The sequence below is a fragment of the Arvicanthis niloticus genome, chromosome X (assembly GCF_011762505.2).
Source record: "Arvicanthis niloticus isolate mArvNil1 chromosome X, mArvNil1.pat.X, whole genome shotgun sequence".
Classification (NCBI taxonomy): domain Eukaryota; kingdom Metazoa; phylum Chordata; class Mammalia; order Rodentia; family Muridae; genus Arvicanthis; species Arvicanthis niloticus.
The window spans coordinates 36,636,882-36,664,660 of NC_047679.1; the positions used below are offsets into that span (position 1 = coordinate 36,636,882).

At 33.7% G+C, this 27,779-nt stretch overlaps 1 pseudogene; it reads right to left on the bottom strand.

The window, feature by feature from the left end:
- Positions 1-27,779, bottom strand: LOC117694903 (isochorismatase domain-containing protein 1 pseudogene; annotated as a pseudogene).

Genomic DNA, 27,779 nt, shown 5'->3' on the forward strand with positions numbered 1-27,779 from the left:
TCATGTCTCCTGTACTTTGGAAAGCAGACCAGACTTCAGGACACACGCCTTAATTAGGTTCTGGATTTCCTTGAATTTTGGGTGGTCTTTGTCAGCCACCAGCTGTAGGAGGACAGCCTCATTAGTGGTCACAATGATCACAGTTTGAGCAAGACGCTCAAGAGCAAACATCCTGTCCATCATGCTTCTCGAGGAGGTGGCATCAGCAACAATGTGAGACTCGATGCCTCAGCTGACCAGCTCCAGGGCAGTTGGCTGGATACATAAGTGCGTTTCTACTCCAAACAACACAACACTCCGGATGCCAGGAATCTCAGCTAACACTGCTTCGACTTCAGGTAACACCATAGAAAACTTGGTTTTTGGAAGAACTAGTTTTACACCTCTTAAAGTCAATTTCTTGAAAGGTACTGCCAAGTCCTTTTTGGGTATTGTTCTGTTATGATACCTAGAATCCCCAATATCCGAGATCCTTGCAGCGGTTTCTGTCCCACACTAATGTTTCCATAGTAGCTGGTGGCTGGACAGAATCTCCTGTTTGTCACAGCAGAAAAACACAGAGCTCAGAGGCGTGAGGTTTCCCAGGGTTGTAAGCTGGATCTGCAGCAGCACCAGGCGCAGCGTGCAGTGCTCCCTCACCAGGAAGCCCTTGGGCAGGTCCTCATACTGGCCCCACTCAGTGAAGAGCTGCACCACGAATTTGCAGTGCATGTTGAGCTGGTCGCTGTAGAGGCTCAGGAACTTGTAGATGAGCACATCATAGCCCACGCAGTTTTGCACCAACTTGGGCTGTGTGAACACCGAAGCACAAGAGCACCAGCACAACTGCCTGATTGCGCCCTCCCTCCCCCTGCACCCACACTGACCCTGCTGGCCAGCGTGGCCAATGAGGGCTTCACGTCGGAACAATCTTTCATATGTGACAGTTATTTGAGGCAGTTATTACAACCTAAGTCGAACTCAATAATTTAAAATGATTGTATTGCTTCAGACGTATGGCATTTCACACAGTCTCAGTGTCAGAGCTCATGGAGGCGTAAGTTTATGTGGCTTACACAACACATCACAAGACTCAGAAATGAGTCTGAGAAGAGTCTGAGACTGATTAGAATTTCAAAATGTCCATTTCATATTCAAAGAGAAAGTCCAATCTCAGTAGTTTCCAGGCACTTTCTTCTGAACTTATCTCTTGCATATTCAAATGCCATCTTCTACACTGGCTTGGGACACATGCTGTGAACTTGGTCTCTGGTATTTCCCACCTCAGTTTCAAGGTTGGTGCTAAATCACTGTTGTTGTTCAAAGTAAAGTTGAATCAATTTTGAGATATGGAAAATGAGAAAATGTTCTCTTAGCAATCAGTTTTAGGATGTTTTGTTACACAGAGTTAGAAGAGGTGTGTTCTGTATCTCAGTGAGACAATGCTTAAATGTGCTCTTTTAAAAATATAGGACACATCTTTAAAGCTAACATATATATTTTGTAAATGGGTAGATTTTCTTTTTTCAACCATTTAGTCAGCTTGTGTATTTTGAAATTGAAGTCATTAAGTTTTGAAATTATTATTGAAATGTGTGTGTTAATGGCAGATTGTTGTCGAGCCTGGCTTTCCTAGTCTTTTAAGACTTGGAAGGCATTACTCCAGGCCCTTATGGCTTCCAAGGTATCCATTGAGCAATCAGCAGTTATTCTTATGGATTGTCCTTTATATTTGAATTGTGGTTCTCTTGCAGCTTTTAAAATACTTTATTTGTTTTTAGTATACTTTGTGTTTTAATTATGTGTTATGGGGATTTTCTTTTCTGATCTAGCCTTTTTGTGATCTGGGTGCTTTTGTTTTTTTTTTTTTGTTTGTTTGTTTTTTTTCAAGTTTTGAAAGTATTTATTTTTGGGAACAGTATTTACTGTTTATGATATTATTTTGCAAGCTTTTTAATATGATTCTCCACTGTAGTTTTATTTTTTCCCATTTTTTGTTGGATATTTTATTTACAATTCAGATGCCATCCCCTTTCTCCATTCCCCCCTTAGAAAACCCCTATCCCATGCCCCCTTTTCCTCTTTGAACTTATACATTTTTTAAAAATGTTAATCAAAGGCTTTATAAGTTTGGTATTGCTCAATCAGAGGTGTAACCCACTACCCAACCTAGATATATCAACTATCTTTGACTGGTGAAGATACATGAACATCTGCCTCCCTGTCTCCCCCCTCTTTCTCTCTTTCATCACCTAGCTTCTCCTCTCCTTCTTCTCCATCCTCTTTTTACTCCTTTTCTTCCTCTCAGTACTCCTCCCACCTTAGCTTCTCCTACATATCACCCTTCCTGTTAAAATGAAACTTTTCTCTCAAAATACAATTAGAGCATAATTATGCCAATCTGTATAATTAGTATCAAGATGAAGATATACATTCTTAAATGGCACCAATTTACTTTGATTACAAATTTTAAGGTTTTCATTGGTATGAGCTTCTTATTGATATAAAAGTGAGATGAATATTGTTACTCTCATAGGCATTGTGCCTGTATAACACACTTAGGAATACAAGGCTTAGACGCAGTCCTTCTTTAACTTTTTTAACTGATTTGAGATGGTCAGCCTGTGAGTTAAGGGACTACAGCAAATTCATGGGTTGGAGTTTATTGTTAGGGTGTTTTCTATGTTTTATTTAGAAATAGCTGAGTGGAGGTAACAGGCAACAGTCCAGATTATCTTACGTGGATAGTTGGTTTTCAAAACATCAGAAATCCACAGAATTGACATGACAAACATTTCTGTATTAATGTTCATTTTGATTAGAGACCTGTCTGCTCCTGACAGCTTCCCATATTGAATTCTAAGAAGAAATTGAGCATCTTTGGAGTTACTCCAGTTGTGGTGAGACAGCCACTAGACAAGAAGTGCTTCTTTCCTTCTACAGACAAATTACTGTCCAGAAAAGGACACACTTGCAGAATAGTCGACTGATTATATCTGCCTAGACAGAGTAATCAGCCCTTACTAATTCTGCAGCACTAAGGTCTGTCAGATGATCCTGGGCCAGAAGGCAGAAGAACAGCTGCTCCAACGTTTTGAAGTAGAGCGAGTGTCCAGGTGTTCAGAGGTCTCTATAAATTGGCTAAGTTTTAGAAACTATGATTTGTGCTTCCCACAATTATAGTTAACTCAGTCATTCTGGATTTCTGATGGGGTTGAAAACATATAGCTATTGACCTTAAGAGAAAAGATTTGAGTGGATGGTCGTCAACTGACATTCATCCTACAACCAGGTTCAGAACTAAATGTTTTAGTTAGAATAGATGACAGAGGAGCTGGTCAGTCAACAAAATGATGGACTGGGTATTAGGACTACTGGGTGCTTTTGTATACTTATTTTGGAGAAGTTTTTTTTCGATGATTTTTTTGAAGAACCTGGTCTGTGCCATTAACTTGGATTTTTGTCCCTCATCTGTGCCTATAATTCAAAGATTTCATCTGTTCATGCTGTTCCAAATTCCCTGTATATTCCTTTCTTGTGTGTTTCTTTACCCACTCACATTTTGAGCTTATTTAGTCTAAATCCTTTACTATATCTTTGGGTCCTGATAGTCTCTCTTCTGCCCTATTCATTCTATCTGTACGGCTTTTCTCTTTTTCTAGTTTTGTTATTGGTTTTTCAATTATATCTTTATCTGAGTTTGAGTTTTCTTCAGTGTTTGTCTTTATTGGATTCCATTTACAAGTCCTGGATTGTCTTGATCATTCCTATAAGCCTTATGCTTATGTTTTCTTGAACATCACTCAGGCATTTATTTTCCTTTAGTTCTTTTTCCTTAATTGAGATGTTAGTTTGTATATTCTTTAACCTCCTTGAATTCTGTGAAAAGAAATTATGATTTTCCTTTAACTATTGGTTCCTGAGTTCATTTAGGTAATTCTCATTGGCAAACATTTCTATATGAGTGGTAGGTTTTAAATGAAGCTACCAGCTTGTTCATGTTGTTTGTATTTTCACAATAGATGTGGGCATGTGGACTTCATTATTTTTACATCTGATGCAGGCAGAACATATTGAAGCATAAAAGAGGATGTGCAGGTGGATTGGATTTAGGGGATTTAAATGTCTTAAGAAGAATGAAGTTAGTTAGAAAGAGGATATTGGGCTTCTGTGCAGGATATCCATCCTGGTTCAAGCCTGGATTTTAGAGGTAATGTGCTTGAGTGGAGAAGTCCAAAATACCTTAAGAGTGTTCTGTGGGTTAAGGAGCTGGCAGTGTAGGTCATGGCAGAAACCTATAGGTTGGTTGCAGTGTAGGCAAGTATGGCCAGACTAAGCCAGAGCACTGGATATGGGACCTAGACAAGATCGATTCAGTTGGGGAGGGTATGTAGAGGTGAAGGTCAGGAAGATTCTATACTAAATCCTATATCTGAGGACAATATGTACTTCAGATAGAAACCACCAAGGACTCTGAGCTGAGGACCAGCTTTCATGGTATCAAAAGGTACTATGCATGTTTCCAAAGACAGAAGAAACCAACAGTCATTCCCAGCTATGATGCCTATGAATCACAATAATAACCAGAATGGCATAATAATCATAATTGTGCACTAGTGACATACATGGCAGTAAACCATAGCTCTCTAATTGGATTCAATAACCAGTCAATGGGACAAAAGATGTTCCTAGCACTGAAAATGTAGACAATTATGCAGGGATAGTGCAGTCCTTAGAGACTATTATAAACCATTACTTTACTTTCTAAATGTTTGTCTTTATAGATCTTATAATATAGTCTTAATCCCTCATCAAGGAAATTTCTCTGTGCAATATACAGAAATCACTATTGAAAACCAGAGTCAATCAAAATGCATATATGTGATGCCCAGTCCCAATGGATAGCTCTCTATATAAATCTCACTCCTCAGGCACTCAGATAATTGCAGAAGAGAGGGAGGAAGATTACAAGAGCCAAAAGTAACAGGGGATTTGCTGTGAAACTGTATTTCTCATTAGTTTCACAACTTATATCCATAAAGTCTCACCAACATGACTGCCTTAACATGACCTGAACATGGACAACAACAATAGGCATGCCAAAGTGGATAGAGAAAAGCCCATGAGTCCTCAACCATATCCAAAGAGTACTATAGGCAACTACAGAGTGCTGAAAGCAGACATAGTCTTGTCCAGGGAAGTGCACACCAAATGGTTATCTAATACCCAATGGTTATGCCTGAAACCGCACATACTGTAATAGCATACAGATTGAGCAGGTTATATTTATATATTTAGGAAAGTAATATATATGATATAAATATAAACTATGTAAATATGTATGGAACAATAATTAATAAAAATGAGGCCATGAGAAAAAGAGCAATGGGGTGGTATATGGATATGAGGAGGATGGTTTGAATGGATGGAGGAATGGGACTAAGAAAGCAATGCAATTCTTTTATAATCTCAAGAAATAATTTAAAAATACACCATATAATGTGTCTTCTACTCAGAACAAACAATTGCTGAATAAGGCTCAGCTGTTTTTATGAATGATCCCATGCCTCATATGCAGAAAATTCTTCAGATAAAATGGGACCTTGTTTTCTGAAATTATTACTTAAAGCCATAGATGAACAATGAGAAATTGTTTATTGTTCCCCAAAGTAGAATTTTGAAAATAGCATGGTAAATATCATTTTAGTGCTTATATATTTATTTATCAAATGCATATATGGTTGCACAAATTTTTGTAACAACTTCTAATAACAGATAGAGGACTCTCACACTTAGAAACACCTCCTTAGACATAATATAATTTCTTTCTCTCAACATTACGTGTGTGTGCATGTGTGTGTTGTGTCACAGTGGAGGAGTTGCGCCACTGTGTTTTATTGTGAACTCTGTCCTCTCTGTTTCTATTCCACTTAATCTACTTTATCTCAGGAAAATTCCCATTAATATCCAGTATGTATCTGGGAAACCCGAGAGGATACAGTATGTAAAACAGGCGGTTCGTATGGGTGCCATGAAAAAAATTCTGTGACATTCTAAGTGAAATGTCACCAGGATTTATGTGGTGTAATGTGCACCACAACATCCCTGATCCCTGCTCATACACCAATTTGTCAGTATTATGTAGACTCCTAGTGTACAGTCCTTCCTATTTCTCTACTGTTCTTAGGCAGAAATGTTATTTTACATATCTATTGATGTCATCATTCCAAGTCCTATTACTTTAACAATTAGATGTTTTCATTGTCTTTAACAGCTGAGGAAGAAATGGCAATTGATGTCTGCTTTGGGAGTCAGAGTCAGTTTTCCTCAGGAATGAGGCCCCTGTGAGTAGAACCATGCTTTAGTGGATGGTTTTACACCTACACTTATAAGTAGCAATAAGTGGCCTCAGTGGGTTTAGAATAACAGAGAGAAGACATGCATGTATGAACATATCAATAAAACAAACAAAAAATTGGCACTCCACTACTTTCAGGATTATTTAAAGAAACTAAAATAAAAAGAATGCTAATTTTGAATGAGCAACTATTATCTTTACATTGTTTAAATATTTTATTTAATAATGCTGGTGTGTCAATAAACATATTAAATCTGGCTTATAACTTCTTTCTAATAATGATAATGAGAACAATGAAACAACAGGGGCTCTAGAATAAGCACCACACCAATAAAAACCCAGGTCAAGATCAAAGAGAAACTTCTCCAAAGCCATGCTATTCTCTGATAGCATCTAAGTGACAATAGCCAAAATGAGGTCTGAAGAGAACAATGTTAATTAAAACTTCATATTTAGGGGAGAAATTCACCAAGAGATTGGATTTGTTTGTTTTGTCAGCAAGTTGTTTTATTTAACTAGTCGAAGTGAACACTTAGATGCTTCATAGCACCCATGAGGTCATAATTTATTGAGAGAGGAACAAGATACCATGATCTATTGCTTCATTGTTGGGGAAACAATTACCTTGTGGGAAATATATTGTTGATGAATCATATTGATATACTTTTCCGATGCTGCTTCACATCTAACTATCATACTAACTATCATATAGCATGAGAATGTGTCTGTTTATCTGCTTCTCTCTCTCTCTCTCTTTCTGCATGCGCGCGTGCGCACGTGTGTGTGTGTGTGTGTGTGTGTGTGTGTGTGTGTGTGTGTGTGTAGAGGAAGTCGAGAGAGGAAAGGATTGTGAGTTAATGAAAATTATCTATAGAGAATGAACTTCCTTCTGTTTATAATGATTTCCTAAAATTATACACTATAGATAACTGGGGAACGCATGTGAAATAACATGTCTTGTTCAAACATCTGTTAAATCTAATGAAGTGATGAAAGAGCAAATATCATTTACAAAATACCAACAAATAAACAAAAATACACTAAAATTTCTTTAGCTTTCTGGGAATTCATACTGTGATACAGATGTCAGCAAACAAAATCTAATATACAACATAGTTTACCAAATGCAACTAATGCAATAATTAACACATTAGTTTTCTTGGAATACAGATATTGAAATGAGAGTAAAATATTGAAAATGTCTTAGACATTAGATAGCATTTAAAAATAAATCATTCTTAAATCAATTTTATTGTATTATATTTAATTTTGTATCTTGGCATAGTATATACATACCATTCTCTTGTGTGAATACAGTGAATTTAGAGCTTTTATTTAAAATATATTTACTTACTTATTTCATCATATTGGTAATTACAAAATAATGCTTTGAAATGAAGGTATCAGAAGCAGCCTCTAAACCAGTTTTACCTACCTTCTATCTCCCAGCCCCTGATTCTCCATTAAGGAAAACTATTAAACCAGGATACTATCCCCATGGCAGGAATCAGAATCCTATCCACCTGACAATACCTACGAGTAAAGCCAATTTTTCCCCTCAATAACGTCCATAAAAACCTAACATAATTTCGTGATATCTTTTACATTTTAATGTAATACTGTACCTTAAAGAACTCTTCTTACATAGCTCATTTGATTGTGTACCATGAAACCTCTAATAAAAAAGGTAAGCCTCATATTGGAAGATAAGAATAAGGCATAGAGAGGCCATGAAAAGTCTGAACTTAAGGGCCTTGAGGAATCTAGGCCTCAGTTTTCTACTATGAGATCAAGTATTTTTGTTTAAGTTTTTCAAAACATGATGAACAATAACTGAAGAAACCTAATCAAATAATAGGTACTTTTCTCTTTGTCTTTAAATTTTCATTCTGAATGCTGTAGAATCATATAAAATTATGCTTATATAAAATGCCCTTTTCTGTTAATATTTCTTTTCAATATTTATTTATTTATTTATTTATTTATTTATTTATTTATTTGTATCTATGTTCATCTGTGTGCATTCCATAATGCATGAATGGAGGTCAGAGGACAACTTACTGTAGTAGGTAACCTTCTACCCTGTATGGGTTCCAGAGATTAAATTGAGATAGTTAAGCCTGACAGGAAGCACCTTTACTCACACTGAAACATTTCATCAGTATCTATCTTGTGTCTTTTTTATAAGTATTGTAGTTTATGATGCTTTTGGAAGGATAGGAGAAAAAACACTCCTTCTTCATAGTTAAAATATAACATAAATGGAAATGAATTTTATTTTAATAAGATCAAAGAAATAATTTAGATGTAATGCAATTCTTCTACTACCCTATTTTTTTCTTGGAATGAAATCATGCTAGAAAAATAACTCAAATGCAGTAAAATTCTGTTCGCAAGTACAGGAAAAGACCCTTAGATTACATGTCTATCCTTGAAACCAGAGAAGTGGCATTCTCTGAAATATAGCACAGATGTATCATTGAGATCTCTCTTTACAGTTCCCTGAACAAGATCCTTTTTACATTTGTTTCATATTCAGGGGCACATGCTGAATTGTAAATATTAATGTACTTTTCAGAAACACCATGCAAAATACCAAAGTTGTTTCATTAATCGTATGTATTTAGTTAATTTCCGTTTGAAAAAGCAAGGATTCATGTAACTTTGCCAGAAAATATATTATTAAATGCTTAGAAGGGGTGAATACAAATACTTAATTGGAAAGAACATTCTATCAACTTTTTTGTACTAATTACCTGTGTAACCTTGGTGTGTTATGTTATTCTCTACATATAAATGACTTCAATCTTAATATATTGACATAGGGAACTTTCATGTTGTATTGTTTATCTCAAGTTTTATTTATTCTCTTATCTTTAATCTCAGCATTTTGGCAGCATTTTGGAAGCAGAAGCAAGAGGCTAGCCTGTTATATATAGTGAGTTCCAGGATGGCCTGAACTACATAGAGAAACCATGTTTAAAAAATAATGAAACTATGACGATTGACTGCATATCAACATATTTACCTCAAATCTTGGGCAAAGTAGAATTAAGAATATTCAAGAACATCTTCATTGAACTGCATGTTAGACATAATCATACTAATAACTTTCCAAATGGAAAATATTTGTAATGTGTAGAAAGAGTGGTATTATTTAAAATAATAATTGAAAAACTCTAGTGATAATTGTGAGTGGCTTGACTTGCAATATTTAAGGATTTTATGTATGTTTATGTGCATATGTATATGCTTCTGCATGAAGGTGACCAGAGAAACCTGAAGAGAATGTTGGAATTTGTTGAAATTTGAATAACAAGCAGTTGTGAATATGCAGATGTGAATTCTGGAAACTAAATCTTGGTACTTATGAGAGTAAAAAGTAACCAGGACTGTTAAGCTGTATCTATAGTACCCTGCAATAATATGCTTTAAAAGTTTCCAAGGAAATGGGACATCACATGGAAAGTTATCAGCCACAGTTTCTGAATAACTTTGTTATAAAAGAACAACAAATCTTATAATTCCATAAAATAACATTCTTCTCATTAGTTAACAATTTTTCTTTCACATTGCATGATATTTGTGGAATTTAAGTAGCTTTATGAAAATCATCCCATTTGTTTTATATTCAATTTCAGACACAAAGTCTTTTCATTTGGTTTATAGTTTAGTACAGTTTAATAATTATGAAATGCCTCAATATAAATTAGTAATATTTTTTTCATTTAAAATTATTTCTATGACTGATTATATAAGACCAACTTTAGTAATACTCATCACAGTTAAGTGTATGTTATAATTTACAGAGAAATGTTTTCTTAATTAAGAATTACTTTTGTGACTTTTATTATGGCTTATAAAGATATAGGAAGAATTTTTTTCCATATCACCCACAATTTACTTTATTGATTCCAAGGCAATACCTTCCTTACATAGGACATGGGAGGTCTTTGTAAAATAAAAAATAAAAATAAGCATTAAAACTTTAGAATTATGAGTAACTCTGTGCTGTTCAAGACTTAATTCTCATTTTGATATGTATTAATGAAACGTATATACTGTGTAGTATTCAATGGAACAAATAATTTTGAAGTATTGAATTTTCTTTTTATTGTCACATGGTATTAGTTCAGATATGTTAAAAATATTTATTTATATTTAGCATGCTAGGACAGTCTAGATGTTAATCTTTTAATAATACTTTTGTTGAACTGCAAATAGGTACTGAGTCACAAATTATCTATAGATAATAGGATTGAATATAATATTTTCTATATATGTATGTGTGTTTTGACACTGCTGTAAATGATAAAGCCAATTCACTGAGAAATCATTATGCCATAAAACATTAATCATCCATGAAGATTGAGTATTTTGTTAATATCAGGATTCGTAGAATTAATATAGTGAACTTTAATATATTTTCAAGTAAATGTATAGATGTCTTCGTAGTAATAGTATATTTAATTTTATTTAGATATTAAGCTATAATTCTTTATGGGCTTCATATCCACTTCACAATAACAATCTATAATGTGGTGTTTCCTAAGGTAAACATTAAAACTACTTTTTAGACCAGGGTTTCACTGTATATCACTGGCTTCTCTAGAAATTGCTTCATAGGCCAGATTGCTCTCAAACTCAAAAGATGTACCTGTTTCTGCCTCCTAAATACTGGGATAAAAGATGTGCACTACCACACCTGGCCTTAACGATAGTAATTTTGTTGACATATGTTTTAACTTTAATATCTTGAATAATAATTCAATGCATTAGTAGTAAATGTATTAGCTTTCTTGTTGGTACACAAAAATAGAAAAGGAAAAAAAGTATAATGAATAGCCTTAACAGCAAATAAACAGAAGAGTTGGTTTGGCCATACAATTCTAGGCTAAAGTTCATCATGGTAGGGATGTCAGAGGCAAGGATAGTAGATTGATCACATCATAACTACAGTAAAAAGTAGAGATGAATACTGACCCTCATGTCTCATTTCCTTTCCTATTCATTCTAGGACCCCCATCCATAGAATGGTGCCATTTACATTTAGGATGGGTCTTCCCCATATCAATTGAACAAATCTAGACAATCCTTCATAAGTCTTTCTACATGCATGATTTTATAATGCTTTTAAATCCCAGCCAGTTGAAAATAAAGATTAAGTATTATATTTGATTTTGATATCTGCTTGATTTATTCATGAGTTCATTTCTCAAATTGTCTTATTTAATAGACTCATGTGTCACTTGATATAAACTTATAAATTAACTTTAAAGCACATCATTAAAATTTATGACTTTAATCTAATCACAATCTCCTTTCTTTCTGGCTATAAGTATAAATTATTCCTGTATAATCCCCCAAATTGAAAGTGCTTAGGTTTTACTATACATAACACTATGAAAGGCCTACTTTTTGACTAAAATACGTTTGACTTAGGCACTGAGATTAGATTTTTGATATATTTTCCATATACCAAAATAATAATCAGTTGTCCTTATAACTCTGTTAAAATGTAATTACACTTAAAAAATGATGCTACTTTCAATCCACAGTAGAAGTAAATGACATGCTTTACACTTAATAGTTGTTTGTATTGAGCTATGATTCTGTTACTCATAAATTTTTGTGGTTTGTGGTTGTGAAAAATGAGAGATTCTATCTTTCCAATCTATGTAAGTTTCATTTCATACATGACAGGAGAGAATTGGTACATTAAAGGGAATCTAGGGGTAGAAATGTGTTCATTTTTCTGACATTTACCATAGATAGATGGAAATACTTATTTCCAAATGAAAAAGTAGTGAACGCTGCCAATATTCCTGCTTGAAATATATAGTTGTCCCTTGGCATAGCCATTTATAAATCAGATATAAATTCTATGGAAATGCCACTGACTTTAACTTTATACTAAGTTTACTGACATAATATGAATATGTAAAATCCAACCCAAGAATCACCTTATATCATATACTTGTGTAGATATTCATCTCCAATAAAAAGATGTTAGAACATACTCATGATTCTCGGTGTTAGTTTGATATGGGAAATATCATATTATATAAACAGCATGTTGACATGCATGCTTCATTGAAGATAGAAATCTCACTAGAGTTAAGGCTAGACAGTTTTAAAAAGAGGATATAAACTGCAGAAATGGAATTCACTTCTTCATTCATCTAAAATAATACACTGGATCAAACATGTTGAAGATCGAACATGAGCTCTGTGGCTACCATTTATAAATAAATTAAATTAACTATTTACTTAGCTATATGGTAAGCTTGACAAAAAGGAAAAAAGCAACAGTTGGTCTCTAATTTTACAAAGACTATGAAATCATGGGGAGAAGGTATTCTATGCTGTAGATAAGCTCTATTTTCTTATATTTAGATTTATTTATCTGTCATGTTATTGAGATAGTACCAGCTAAAGACCAAGCAGAAAAACAATACATACTTACAGTTTAACATTGACTTAGAACACTCACAGTGCTCCTAGCTTGTCTGAACTGTCATCCCTTATCAGTGAGTACACACTATCTCAACATCCTGGAAGAAAGGTTGCCTTTTTCAAGGAAAGAAATGCAGAGCTGTGATACTGAGCCAGCTGCCAGCTTTAGGACATTTGCAATGGTATTGGAGTCCTAGAGTAGTTAAGTCCCATAATTCATCTTTAATGTAACTGGGTAACATAACACAAGTACTTATGTACTGCCTGAGGGTACTAAGGAGGGTTCCAAGAAAGACTGGGAGCATCTTGTATTGTATTTGCGTTTTCATCTAATAAACTTGCCCATTGTGATGGTCAATCTACTTGGTCATTAGTGATTACTTATTAAATCTATTCATGCAATTTACCCAGAAACATGTACTGAATTCCTTATTTTTCCCTTCCTGAGACAGATTTCATATGACACGGAATTCTGACTTCAGAATCCTGCAATAGTGTCTTTGGATTTAAGTGTTCACCAATTACTTTTATAGGCTCTTGGCAAAGTAGTTCACACTTGCAGAAGTTATCTTCTTTTCCTTATTCCAAACACTACGCTGCTCAAATGAAAGAGCAATATTGTGCTGACCTCAGAATATTAAAGCCTACCCAGAAATACTCTGTTATCATTGAGGACATCACTGTAGCTTTATTTGAATAAGCTTGTAATATGAATTGCTGTTCACATTACTTATATAACAAGGCAACACAAACTGTTTAATTGTGACAGAACATTTTCTTATCCTTTGTTGGAGTAAAATTTTAAATATTTCAGAAAAATCTCAATAATTTTGATAAGATAGCATTATTACTTTGTGGGAGTAACATGAAAATGTATGAATGTAAACATTGAAAATATTTGTAAAAATAGAAAGTTTTCCTATTTGCTTTAAGTTAATTTTGAACTTAATGATTTTTTCCTTTCAGAGATAATACTTATACACCCTATAATTTATTTCTAAAGTATTAATTTTTTAATAAATTGAAAGCAAATTTAGTTGTCAATTAATAGAAAAATGGTTAAATTATTTTTTGGCAAATGCAATAAATGTATGAAAACTATTATTCATAAATTTAGATACTGATATTTAATTAAATGTTTTATTAAAATTAATATTTTGAGTAATTCCCCCCAAATGACAAATATTCAAGTAACTTTTATAGAACAGATGAAATAGTGGGTTTTGTTTGTGTGTTTTTTCCATTTCTGGTATTATTTTGAGACAAGATCGTACTTTTATAGCTTGTTACTCATTAATGTATTTCATGCTAGACTGGAACTTGGAAATCCACTTGCTTCTATCTCTGTTTCCAAAATTCTGGGATTAAAGGCATGTAACACCAAGCCCAGTTATATGCTGCTTAATTCCTTCAATCTATATCCCAATCCTCTGTTCAGCAGATTTGTATTGGCTCCCTGAGAAAGAGAAAGAAGAATTTATTAAATATTTAGCAAACATGGGAGAACCTGTAGAGTATGGCATTGATCTTGCCTTGTCTGTGGCAGTATTGGCAGCCTACCTGTGAATCAGGCTTGGTTCTTCTCATTAGAAGTGTCCTTATATTGAGATGAAAAATAAGAAGGAATGAACACACTAATCTTAGTCTAAAGCTCTATCATGGAAATTCTGCCATCATCTTTCTGGTTTATCTTAGGTACTTTGATGCCATGGGAGTCCAGGTTGTACAGCATCACTGATGGGTATCTGTTAACACTCCAAGTCCTTAACTATCACCAAGTGTTTGGTGATGAACCTTCTTAGACTCTGACCAACAAGTGATTCTTCTATAGTACATGTATAATAATAATTCAGTATATCCATAACATCCTTCTCAGTAACACATTGGACCTTCATGAAGATCACTTACAAATTAAAAATTCAGCAGTCTGGTCTTAGGCATGCCTTTACTGTCCTTTACCATCACCTTGTCATAGGTAAAACTGAGATTATTGACAGCAGCATAAAAGTGGTTGGTAGATTATACTTTCTTCAAAGTTAAATTCAGTTCTATATGGTCACGGACTCTCTTGAGGAGAATAGAAGACCAGACATGTCCCCTTTGATCTGCAATGATGTTTATTTAGCTCATCTGCTTTTCTGATAGTTCATTCATGTGAAACATGAACACAGCAAATTAAAAGACTAACCTTTCAGTTAATCCAGAAGATCTGTGGGAAAATTCTCAGTATCTAGTAGAGAATGCAAAAATGCTTAGATACTTTGATCTCTTTCTGGCTTTTTAAGACCTTATCTTGTTTGTTGAAGAATATAGCTCTTCAGGTAGTGGATTAGAATCATGAATACTGAGGCACAGGAAGACTAAAATCACAGAGGTGTGTAACTTGTAGAAACTGTAAATGAGGCTTCTTTATGTTTCTTCTTACATTATGGGAGAATATTCTATTTTACCAATGTCTAGTATTTTTCAGGGTGTTCAGAATATGTACTCCTGGGATTTGATAAGAAAGATATTGGTCAAGCTACATCCAATCCTCTAAGTTACTGGGCTTGGCTAGCTTTTTATGGTGTTCTAGGATATGCATACAGGTCTCTCTTTATGCCTTTTGTGTAGATCTTCAATTATGGTTTATTCCAAGTAATTTTTCTTTTAAAATATTTTATTATAATTTTCATAATTATCTCAAATTTATTAATCCTTGAGAGAGTCCCATGGTATATTTTTATCATATTCACCACCCCCTTCTAATTCCTTTTAGGCATATCTTCCATTCGTTACCTACCCAACTTTCTATCTTTATATTTTTGAAAATCTTGAGTCCAATTCATGCTGCTCTTGACCTTGAACAAATAAGATCCACATTTAGGTGTGGATCTATCCACTGGAGCATAGTCTACTTAACAGGGTCCAAACACTTATATAAAATTGCATCCTTTTCAAGAAACTATCAAATGACATTTCTTAAGCTATGGTAAGGCTTATGGAGGTCTATTGGATGCCCTCAACTAATAATTTTAACCTATTTCTTTCACTAGCCTTTTTGTTAGTGTATTGAATCTTACTAGGGATTTTGTCACCATGTTACAGAGTAACTCCATTTAATTTTTTAAATAAATGTATGGGTATATATCTTAGAAATCTTCTAGAATAATAAGTTTCCATATGACTTTTTCTAAAGGTATTCAAAGTTAGTTATTCTTCCCCTTCCCTCTGCACCCTGTTCTCCCATTCCCACTCCATTTAACCCTTCCTGTTCCATTATTTCCCTTTCACCTTTATACCACTGTGTTCTGTCTATACTTCCTTAAACATTCTACCCTTGAACGTTACTAGTTTCCTGACTCATACATATTCCAAAAGAAAGATGCATATATAAAGATCCAAAGTTAGCATTTATAAATGTTAGAGCACTTGAGATGTTTCTCTTTCTGGGATTGAGTGACCTTAGAATGATTATTTCCATCTTCATTAATTTACCTGTGAATTTAATAATTTCATTTTTCAAACAACTGAAAACTATTGTGTTGTTTTAATGTACCAATTTTCATTGTCCATTCACTAGTTGATGGATAATTAGGTTATTTCTGTTTTCTGACTATTTTAAGTAAAGTACCAGTACGCATGGATGAGACAGTAGCTCTAGAGTAAGATAAATTAAGATTTTAATGATATTTCTTTTAGGATGATAGAAAACAATTGGAAATTTCAGATAATATTATAATTTAGAACCCTTCTTTCATGTCATTTAATACTTAAATTCTAGTCTTTTACACAACCAGCATGCCAGACACATAAACACAAAATGAGAACACTGTTTGATAATTCTATTAGTGAGGATTTAGAGAAGTAGAGAAAAATAACAAAAAGAAATCTTTGATTGCTTTCAGAGAAACAAAGAAGTGTTCATAGACCATGATAGTGGTGAACAGTATGCTTACAGAAAAAAAAGAGATTTTCATCTAACTAAATTCTGTAGCATTGATATGTATAGTGTTAGAAAGGAGTTCTTTTTTTGAAGGTCTTTATTTTTAATTGACATATAACTGCATATTCTTACTGTTCAGTGGAAAGTTTTGTTCAGTATATATACACTATGGAAGATCTCCATCAGATAATTAATATTGCTATTACATCTCTAAGTTACTATTTTTTATTTTAGAGTGTTTTAAAGTTCCTTCTTTTAGCAATTCTGAAACATAAAATAGATTATACTTAGCTGTGGTCACTGGTCAGTACAGTTAATTATTGAAAGGTTTTCTCCCACTCTCACTGAATCACTTAGTTTTTGATCAACACCTCTTCATGATTAGAAAATAGTTCTTAAATTGATTATTTTTCTCAAACAAGTAAATACTTTCATATTCTTTCACTTTTAGAAAAAGTAAAATCTTAGAAAATATTTAGTTTGTTCTTATAAGAAAATACACAACTCTGAAATATATCTCATTCATATGTTAAGTATTTTTTTATAAATTTATAACAGTGATTGCCTTAAATTCTGTTCCAAGCATAATTTATAACAGCTCATTCTGCCAGATGTGAATTCACATTCTAAAATACAGTATTTATATAGAAATAATTAAATAGCTGCTCTAAAATAGGAAAACAAATTGTATGTCCTGATTTAGTGCTGAAGTTTCATAGTCACACAGCTACTGTAATAAAAGTAAGTTAGTTTAGTTATAGTAAATCATCCTGTTTCTTTTATTTTCTTAGTCATATTAGCTATGGAGGCCTTGCCTTTCATATGCTACATACATTATTCTCTGTTTTTATGAAGCCATGTGGAGTACATTATGAATTACACATATCTGAGAAGAAATATCTCAGTTTTAAGTAAAAGACATATAATTGAAGTGAAAATAAAATAGAAAGGAAGGAAATTAAGCTGAAGTTTAAAGAAAAAAACTCCCAGAGGCCTGTGAAACTTAGTGGACTCTATGTATGGTTTGATGCTAGACTTCCAGGAAGGAATAATAGTCATTTGGTGATTTGTTGTAACTACACAAGTTTTTGAAAAGTATTGCTATCATCATTCCTTAGAATGACATTCTGAAGAAGGTCACCATTGTTTTTTCTTCCAAATGTCTTAAGTATAAGCATAAAAAGTATTGTTTTTCAAAAAAAGTGCAGACTGAAAATATTCTAATGTCTTAATTGAAATCCATATGAAACTGTTTACAAAAGTAGAAAAGTCCTTCCTGAAATTCATGTGGAATCACCAAACACCCACAATATCTATCTAAAGAGAGATTTAAAAATAACAAGTAGTACAGAGAAATTATGTTATCTTACTTGAAAGGACACTGATATACTCTAATCACCAACATCATATGATATTAGCGTGACAGAGTCAAAAGAACCCAAGATAGTAAGTACAATGCAAAATGCAGAAGAATGATTTTCTAAATATTAGTGGTAAAGCTAAGAATAAGTAATGTTCTTGACAAAGACCATAATTCACTTCCCAATATCCAAATAGGCCATCTCACCAACATCTGTTAACTACAATTCCAGGGGATCAATTTTCTGTTTGGCCTCTACAGGCAACACCACTAGTGTGTATATACCCCACACAGACATGTATCTACACACATATTTAAAACTAAAAGCACAGTAGTGAAGAAAATGGATATCCATATAGAAAATAATGATATTAAGTCTAAAGGTGTAGTCCTTTGATGCCATTGGTAAAGTGAATGGTTAATATGTGTGATGCTTGGATACGGTTTCTACACTGAATTTTTTATTAGACAAAGAACAATATTAAAACACTGAAAAATTTATTTAAAATCTCAGATTAAAGAATTAACAAAATGAACTTTCCTGTTTTGCAGGATTTTTTTTCAAATCTTTTACGATGTATTCATTATATGTTTGTCAGTATAGCTAATTAGTGTAATTATCATTATATTACATAATTATGTTTGCCAGTATAACTGTGTAAACCTTATATATATATTTTACAGTATAAGTAATTAATTGTAATTATTTTGTTATTTTCCAGTATAGCTAATTAAGCCAAATACATAAAGTTTACAAGAAAATATATAAATATATCAATAACACAGCCATGAGTAACTTGTAACATATTTATGTTATTGCTTCTCATTACTTTTGTTAATTTTCTTCTTTTATTTCACATAATAGACTAAGGGCACTAAAGTCAATATGTTGGTTGGAGAAAACTGTCCTTTCACCTTACTGTGAAATGGTCCCTTTTGCCAGAGTGACCATGTCAAGAAAAGAGTTATTTTCACAGATGCATAACTTGCCTTTAGGTTTTTCTTTTTTACTTTATTCTTCTCGAATATTTTACATCCTAACTGCACTTTTCCTCCCTATGCTCCTCCCAGACCCCTTCCCAACCTCCCTTTTAAGGAGTCTTAGGCATAATGTCAATCTGGTATATTTTTAAAACTATTTCTCACCTAGATTAAGAGCTTCTACATATATTCTTGAGGTTCACATTTTCCTTACAATTTTCTCATGAGTCTGTATTGAAATATTTGTTTCAAACATTTTTTTTCTAGAGCCTGTTCCACAAAAATTGCTTCAGACTTTCCAGATGAGCTTGGCAATATGTGATTCAAATTCTGATACAAGCATTTTGTTTTTAGGTACAGAATGAGATTTATTTTATACTGTAATTTGTTCAAATATAATTGAGGTACAATTTCTGTCCATATGCTCTTTGATCTAGTATAATTATAAATAATTGCTTATTTCAGTATGATTGTATAGAATACTGAACATTTATATTGCCACCATGAAATTAATGATAATTGGCACTTAATATGTACATGAACTGTTGCCAAATTTGTAGTTTATAAACTCTTAATTAGATATGATTTATACTGTATGCATTTACTCTAAATTTACATACTGGTTTTAGTTTATTTAGCTGATAATTTGTATTATTCATATTTTTATTAAACACATTTGGTTATATGTTATTAGGTTCATATGTATGAAACTTGAATAAGTTTGCACCTAATGGTATTAAAATTTAAGTGTATTTATCGCATTTTAAAATCAATGCTTATTACTTTAAAAGAATATATGAATTTTGAATATAGGAGCAAAGATTTTAAAGCCTAAATTACTTTATAATTCTAATGCATTTTAAAGTATAGAAATATAAAACAAATGTATTTTAATTTCCTGAAGAAAATTATACTCAATCCAATATTTTTAGGAATTCATACACTGTATATATGTTATACAATGTTTGATATCTATGGCAGTTGTTGGAGTAGGTATGAAAACAGACTCATTTTTTTACCTTTTATTTACTTTATTAAGTGTTCATATTATGCAGGGCTAGGGAATTTAATACCTTGGTTTCTCAATTGCCTTTAAATAATGTCAGTTTCTGTTTTATCTTTTGTCCCTGCATATTTGTGCAGGACACATTTTGGGTCGACAGTATTCTGGGTTGGTTGGTTGGTGTCCTTATCCCTCCACTAAGACTATTCCCTGGCTACAGGAAGTGGCCAATTCAGGATCTATATCCCATACTTCTAGGAGTCTCAGCTAGAGTCTCACATAGACACTTTGGGGCCTCCCCACTTTCCAGGCCTCTGGCATGTCCTAGAAGTTTCCCCCCATCACCCATTGTCCTTCTCTTTCCCCCTTTCTCCTTACATATGTTCCACCCCCTTGCCATGTTCCCCTCCCATCCCTTCTTCCACCAAGTTCCTTCAAATTCATAGATCTCCAAAATCTATTTTGTTTCCCCTTCTGAGAAAGATTCCACCATCCTCACATGATCCCTCCTTGTAATTTGGTTTCCTTAACCATTATAGCATGGTTATCCTATACTTGATGGCTAATAGACACTTTATAAGTGAGTACATAACATGCTTGTACTTTTGTGTCTGGGTTATGTCCCTCAACCAATGACTGCCCCAAATTGAATCCCATGGGCAAGACCCAGTCCCTGACACTATTAATGACACTCTGTTATGCTTACAAAAAGGAAAGTAGTATAACTGTCTTCTGAGAGGCCCCACCTAGCAGCTATTGGAAAGAGATGCAAAGTCACGCCCAATTATTAGATGGAGTTTGGGAAGCATTATGGAAGAGTTGGGAGAAGGATTAAGGGACCCGAAAAGGACAGTGACTCCACAGGAAGACCAACAGAGTCAGCCAACCTGGACCTTTGGAGTCACCCAGAAATTAAATCTCCAAATAAAGAGCCAGTACTAACTGGACCTAAGTCCCCTGCACATGTGTAGAAGATGAACAATTTGGTCTTCATGTAGGTCTTCCTATCAACTGGAGCAGAGGCTGTCTGTCCTTGAGCCTGTTGCCTGTATGCCTGTAGATTCTGCACCTCCAAATGGACCTCCTTGTCTGTCTTCAGTGGACAAGGATTTGCCTAGTCCTGCATTGACTTAATCACAGTGGTTGGAGGGGATTATTAGTGGGGAGTGAAACCCAGAGGGGTCTTCCCATTCTCAAAAGAGAAGAAGAAGTTGGAATGAGGGAGGATTTGCATGTAGGAGTGCTAGGAGGAAGAGGAGAAGGGCTGATATTGGGTTGTAAAGAGAATAAATAAATTTTTAGAAAAGCAATCCCTAAAAAAAAAAATCTTAAATTCATACATTGACGAATTGTGACATTATATGCACCAGAAACATAAGAGATTCTTGATAGCTTTGTTACCTATTTGAAGCAATCAAATCGTATGACCATCAACAGACTCTTTGGTAAAGTGATCTAGAAATTTAACTCTTCGATTCTTTACTTTTTCTTGATAAACTTTTGTCTTGCAACATTTTAATTTTCAGTTTGTTTTTAATAATGTACAGTATTAAACTTTATTAAACTTCAAAACTAAATATATTTCCATGCTTTGAAATACAATTCAGGAATTATGTCTTATAGATATTTGATAGGTTTTCCACAATTCCAAAATTATTGAAGTCATAAATTTTGCATATAAAAAATAAAATCCATAAGTATAAAAGCAGTTCTAATTTAGTTTTTACTAGGAAAAGAAAGGACTAAAGTACTCATTTAAAATAATTACAAACTCAGCATAATGTACAACTTAAGAACTATGTGTACTTAAGAAGTAATAGATATTCTTTTTCATGGAGTGTCTTCCAGTTCCATATCTAGTACTAAACTTTTTCAGTCAGTTCTCTCCTGCTTTCCACAGATAAAGGCAAAATAAAGATTCAGAGACATTGAGTATAGAAAGAGGGAGAACATGTTCAAATGTAAGGCAACCAGGCTTCTGCAGATTAACTATCAAAGAATAACCCAGAGCCAGTCATTTAAAGCATTGAAGAGTCACTGTTGTACTTTTGTGAAGACAGTCTCCCAGATCAAAAGCAAGGATTATACTTTAAAAGGCAAAAGCCAAAAAGGAAAAAAGGCTGGTAATTTATATAAACCATTGGCATGTATCAAACTTTTACTGCTGAGCTGCAAATCTGTGTGTTGAATGGAGATGAGATAGTCACTGGCTAATAGAAAACACTGCTTTAAACGTATTTCCTCTATCTCCTGAGGTATTGAATGTTTGCTTTATTAAACTTCTACTTTTTGGGGCATGTAGTGGAAAAATACCTATGTCTTTGTTCAAAGCTCAGAGACTTAAAGAAGGCAATCCATTATTGTCAATTTTCAGAGAAAATGGGCATGCCCAGAGCTGTTTTTCTTCTTTTGAAAAATCTTTCCAGAAATGCTGACCTTCTGCATATAGCCCAATGGGTGCTTCCTAAGTAGATCACTAACCCTGGATGGAAATAAAACTGAAATATTGCTTCATTCATTTAGAAAGAATAAATGTAATCAAGGTTTTATGAATGAAGAAGGAGGGCTAAATCATTGGGCAAGGTGTGAAAAAGGTCTTTTCCATGAGTTTACATAAAAACAACTTTACCTCCAATCACAGTTAATCTAACATTTCATTCATGTGGCATTGTAGAATGAGGCTGTTTGATCTGTAAGTGTCTCTCATAAGATAACATTTAGTAATTGTATATAATCATGTTTAATACAAAAGTGTTTAATATCTGTTTTTGAAGAACATTCTAGAATCATACTAATGTAAGAAAGGCAAATTTTAAATCATGCCTAGAATAGAACTACTGCTTATATTGGTATATCATTGGAAACCTGCTTTTCCATCAACCAAGTAATGCTACTAATTAAGAAAATGTTTAAAAGTCTGTACCTGAATTCAGGTGTGTGGGTTATGCCTATGCTCTGTGTACTTGAGAAGCTAAAGCAGGAAGATGGCTAATTGTTAGTTGAAGGTCAGACTGAGCTATAGGACTTTCAAACTGTCCTAGGATACAGGACAAGGCAGTGTCTCAACAAAACAACAAAACCAAAAAATTACAAACAAAAGTCTATATGTGATTGCATTGTTTTGTTACACTTTACTAATATTCATGTTCCTTTTTCAGGCACATGGTGATGTTGTAGCAGGTTTGTGTAAATATATAACTTATTCAGCAAAAATCATGGGAGAGGCAGTGTTGCTGAGCAATAGTATCAGTCTGTTCTCACAGTTACAAAGACAACAGATGAGAAGCTAAGTATATTTCAGAATAAGTCTTTAAGTGCATACTCTCTATGTTGAACATACAGTGTAATCAGTAAGTAAATTATACTATGATACTGTTTTGCTAATTTTGAATTTTGGCCTTGATTACATTACCATGCCTTTATTTTTTCGTCAGAGTAAACTGGGTTAATGCATCCCAAACTGTTCTATTTTTTCTTCTCAAGGGAATCTTATGATACATAAATTAGTTTGGACGTGTTATTAAAATATGATAGGAACTATCATTCTAAATCCTCCTGTGTATAAATTATAAAATAGGTGACCAGATTTGTATTTATCACACATTTGAATAGGTGGAAACATAAAGCAGTTGTATAAGCAAGAACAGTTAAGTTTTTATTCTACCCAGTCCCATAGGAATTAACTAGCTAAGATCAGCATAGAGCTAGGCTTTAATCAAAATTAAAGATCAATCAGTACATCAGTTATGCCAAAAAGGAACTTCCTGAAAACTTTTCAAGCATTATTTGCTTATTTTATCAGTGGTATTTAGTAATGTGATCATTCAGTGCATACATGTGTGGTGCTATATAAACCACAATTATTACAGGAAAATGTAATGTAACTATGGATAGGCTTAGTCACAGAACTGCCTTTGCATACCCCATCACCAAGTAGAAGAAAAACTAAGCTGTGTTATGTTTGCCATTGTACAAACAGGCATGGATTTGATGGATTACCCTATATGGCAAAGTATTTGGTGAGTTAATTGGAGATCTGCTATTAAGTAAACAGAATTTAATAAAAGAGACAATTGTTGAGTAAGATGGTCATGTGCTGTATTCTTTTTGCTCATATGGTACTCTGGTGGTTTACTTATTACATGAAAATTGGGATTTAAAATTTTATGTGAACTTGATTATCATCATGTTAAGGGAGAGGAAGACAGTTTCCTATTAAGAGAGGAAACATGGGAAAGGGAGAACAGCAGATGAAATAGAAGTATAGGAAGTATGAAGCATGCATGCTGTCCTAGTTTGTTTTTTCCTTGCTGTGACAGCTAAAAAGCAACTTGAGAAGGAAAGGATTTATTTAAACTTCAGGTAATAGTTCATCAGGGTGAAGACTCAAGCAGAAAGGGAAGCAGAAACCATAGTGGAACACTGCTTACTTGATAGCCCTCTTTCTCTCTGATGTATCCTCTGCTTTCATATATGCCAGAGCCCACTTGTATAGGGATGATGATACCCAGTGTTCTGGTCACTCCCACATTAATCATCAATCAAAGCAACTTGTTAGAGATGAGGTCATGGACCATTGTGATCAAGACCATTCTTCAGTTGAGGTTCATCTTCCTAGGTAGCTGTGGCTTGTATTAACAATGAAAACTAACCAAAGTGCATGCAGAATATAGATTAAGAGGACCACATAAGATAATGAAGTATGAATACATAAGGAATATAGGGAAACTAATAATGAATGAAGTAAATGAAGGCTGCAACACAGGTAAAGTGTTTCTCGTTCTTCTTTTTAATTATTTCTTACAGATCTACACTTTACATTAGAAAGGATACTTGGAGGCTTCATAATTGATTATTGTATCTGAGTCAATTGATAAAGAGCCCAATGAAAATACTTCTATAAGTGCTGATTCCTACTAAAATATTACTGATATGATTTGATTATTGTTTGAGTGTCCTTGCCAAAATTCATATATTGGAACATTGATTCTTATGGTAACAATTCCGGGGGGGGGGGGGCAGTATATCACTTAGGAAATTTGGTGCTGAGGAAAGATGTATTTGGTGTTACTGCCCTCAGATTTGATATAGAATGCTTTTGTTAAATTAACTTAAATTTTCTTTTGAGAGGGAGTTGCTATAAAAGAGAAAGACTGATCCCTTAATTTTTCTCTGACACCTATCTCACTATTTGTAATTGTCTACTAGTATTCCTGCCATTAGTCATAAGGACTTATGTAGAGAATAAGCAAATGGGACTGCATGGTCTCAAATTTTAAAACTCCAGAAAGGTTAGTAAAACAAATAGCTTCTTGTGGTTTATTTATTTCCTAGACTCAAATATTTTAGAAGACCAAAACGAAAATTGAATACATGTAAAAACATGGAGTCTAGCAAAATCTTCTATCTACTATGTAGAATAGTTGATGTCTGTTGGAATTAGGTGAACTGCAGAAAATTACAAGTGAGGTTTGTATGCTATTTGTATGCTTTACCTACTTGTTATATGTTAGGATCTCTTAATATTATAGGAGTATCACCAACTTCATTTTCAGTTTCAGGAATTTTATATCTTCTTAATACATAAAATGATACATAAGGAATATAGGGAAACTAATAATAAAATATGTTAAAATTTATACTTAATTAGGAAAATTGATAAGGTGATCTAGTGTGAGGCCTACAGATTAATAAAGTTTTACACTAATGGTGCATATGAATATTGTTGCAAGGAATCTTCAACAAATAAATTTTGATATATATTTGATGTAAACAAAAATTAGATATAAATATTCTTTGGTGACAAAGTTAACCATACTGATTAGGAAATACTGTGTTGGCATCAAAGTTCAACGAAAATAAATTGGCCCCATTCAAACTCACAGGTTTATTCTGTTCTTATGCTGCAGATTAAATAAAAAGGTCTTGTATTATTCAACTTTTCAGAGGAATCATAGTGTGGAATTCAGCACAAATATTATTATTATTTGGGATGTGGTTATAATCTATTAATGCCCAGATTCCTAAAAAATGAAAAATGGTATGATTTATAATTTTTGTCTTCTTATACTACTTCAAATGAAATTTGTTAATTTTCTTGTATATCAACAAACCATTTGGGATAGTACTTTTTATTAACAACATGAGTTCATTGCTTAATTTATAGACTTAAGAAAATCAATCGGGAAAATAATTTTTTTTTTTTGGTTTTTTTTGAGACAGGGTTTCTCTGTGTAGCCATGGCTGTCCTGGAACTCATTCTGTAGACCAGGCTGGCCTTGAACTCAGAAATCCGCCTGCCTCTGCCTCCCAAGTGCTGGGATTAAAGGCGTGCGACACCACTGCCCAGCAAGAAGATGATTTTTTGAAGATTATTTTCCAAAAATTTTTTGTGACTATTAAATAATCCTTATAGTAATAGCAATGATTGGTATTACAAACATAAATGCAGAATCCTAAATTCTCAGGGGTTTCCTTACTTTGTTTTTAGAAAATAGAAGTCAGTATTAATTCAGTTTCTTGGTTTCCAAGGTTGTCTGGGGTGGGCAAAGTTGGTTTTTAAAATAGACCTTTTAGAATACGTTAAGGTTAACAGAAAAACTGAGAAGAAAGTACAGATTTCCCATGGATTCCTTGTGCTCAAAAAAGCATAGCCTGTACTGGTATAAGCAACCTGTACCTCCATAGTGATACATTTATCACTACTGATAAAACTACAGAGACACATCTTTATCATCTGAAGACAATAGTTTACTTTAAGAGTTGCTCTTGTAAATTCATTCCATTTGTGTTTAGATAGATTCATGATGATAGGTGTCAAGTGTTAAAATGGTTGTGCTCTCTTTATTCTCTTTGTAGGTTTGAATTTCCAAAATGTCTCAGAGATGGAGTCATGTACTGGGTAGTATTTTCAGTTTGACTTCGTTCAATTAGTCCTGTGCATTTAAGATTCTCATATGGATGTCTGTCATAGTTAGGTTTTACTGCTGTAAACAGACACCATGACCAAGGCAAGTCTTATAAAGGAGAACATTTAATTGGGCTTACTTACAGATTCAGAGGTTCAGTTCATTATCATCAAGGGGGGAAGCAAGGAAGCATCAAGGCAGGCATGATGCATGAGTATTCTACATTTTCTTCTGAAGGCTGCTGGTGGAAGATTGACTTCTAGGCAGCTAGAGTGAGGGTCTTAATCCCACTCCCACAGTGACACACCTACTCCAACAAGACCTCGACTCCTAATAGTGCCACTCCCTGGGTCAAGCATTTACAAACTATCACATTCCACTCCCTGGCCCACATAGGCCTGTTCAAAAGTATGAGTCTATGGGGGACATATGTAAACTTAGTATAATAGAAAATACATTTAGTCCCCATAGTCTATAGCAGTCTCAACAATGTTAAAATTCCAAAGTACAAGGTCTCCTTTTAGATTCATTTAGTCACTTAACTGTAATCCTCAAAGCAAAACAGGAAACCAGCTGGGCAAACTCCAAATTCTGCATCTCCGTTTCTGATGTCAAAGTGGTCTTCAGATCTCCTATTTCTTGTCATCTTTGTTGACGGCAATAAACTTCTTTCTACTGAGCTGGTTCCACTCCCTGTTAGCAACTTTCCTCAGCAGATAGCTCATGGCTGAGGCATCTCTAACATCTGAGGGTCTCTGAGGCAACTTGAATGTCACAGATTCTTGTTTCGATTTCTGAAATCCATACAT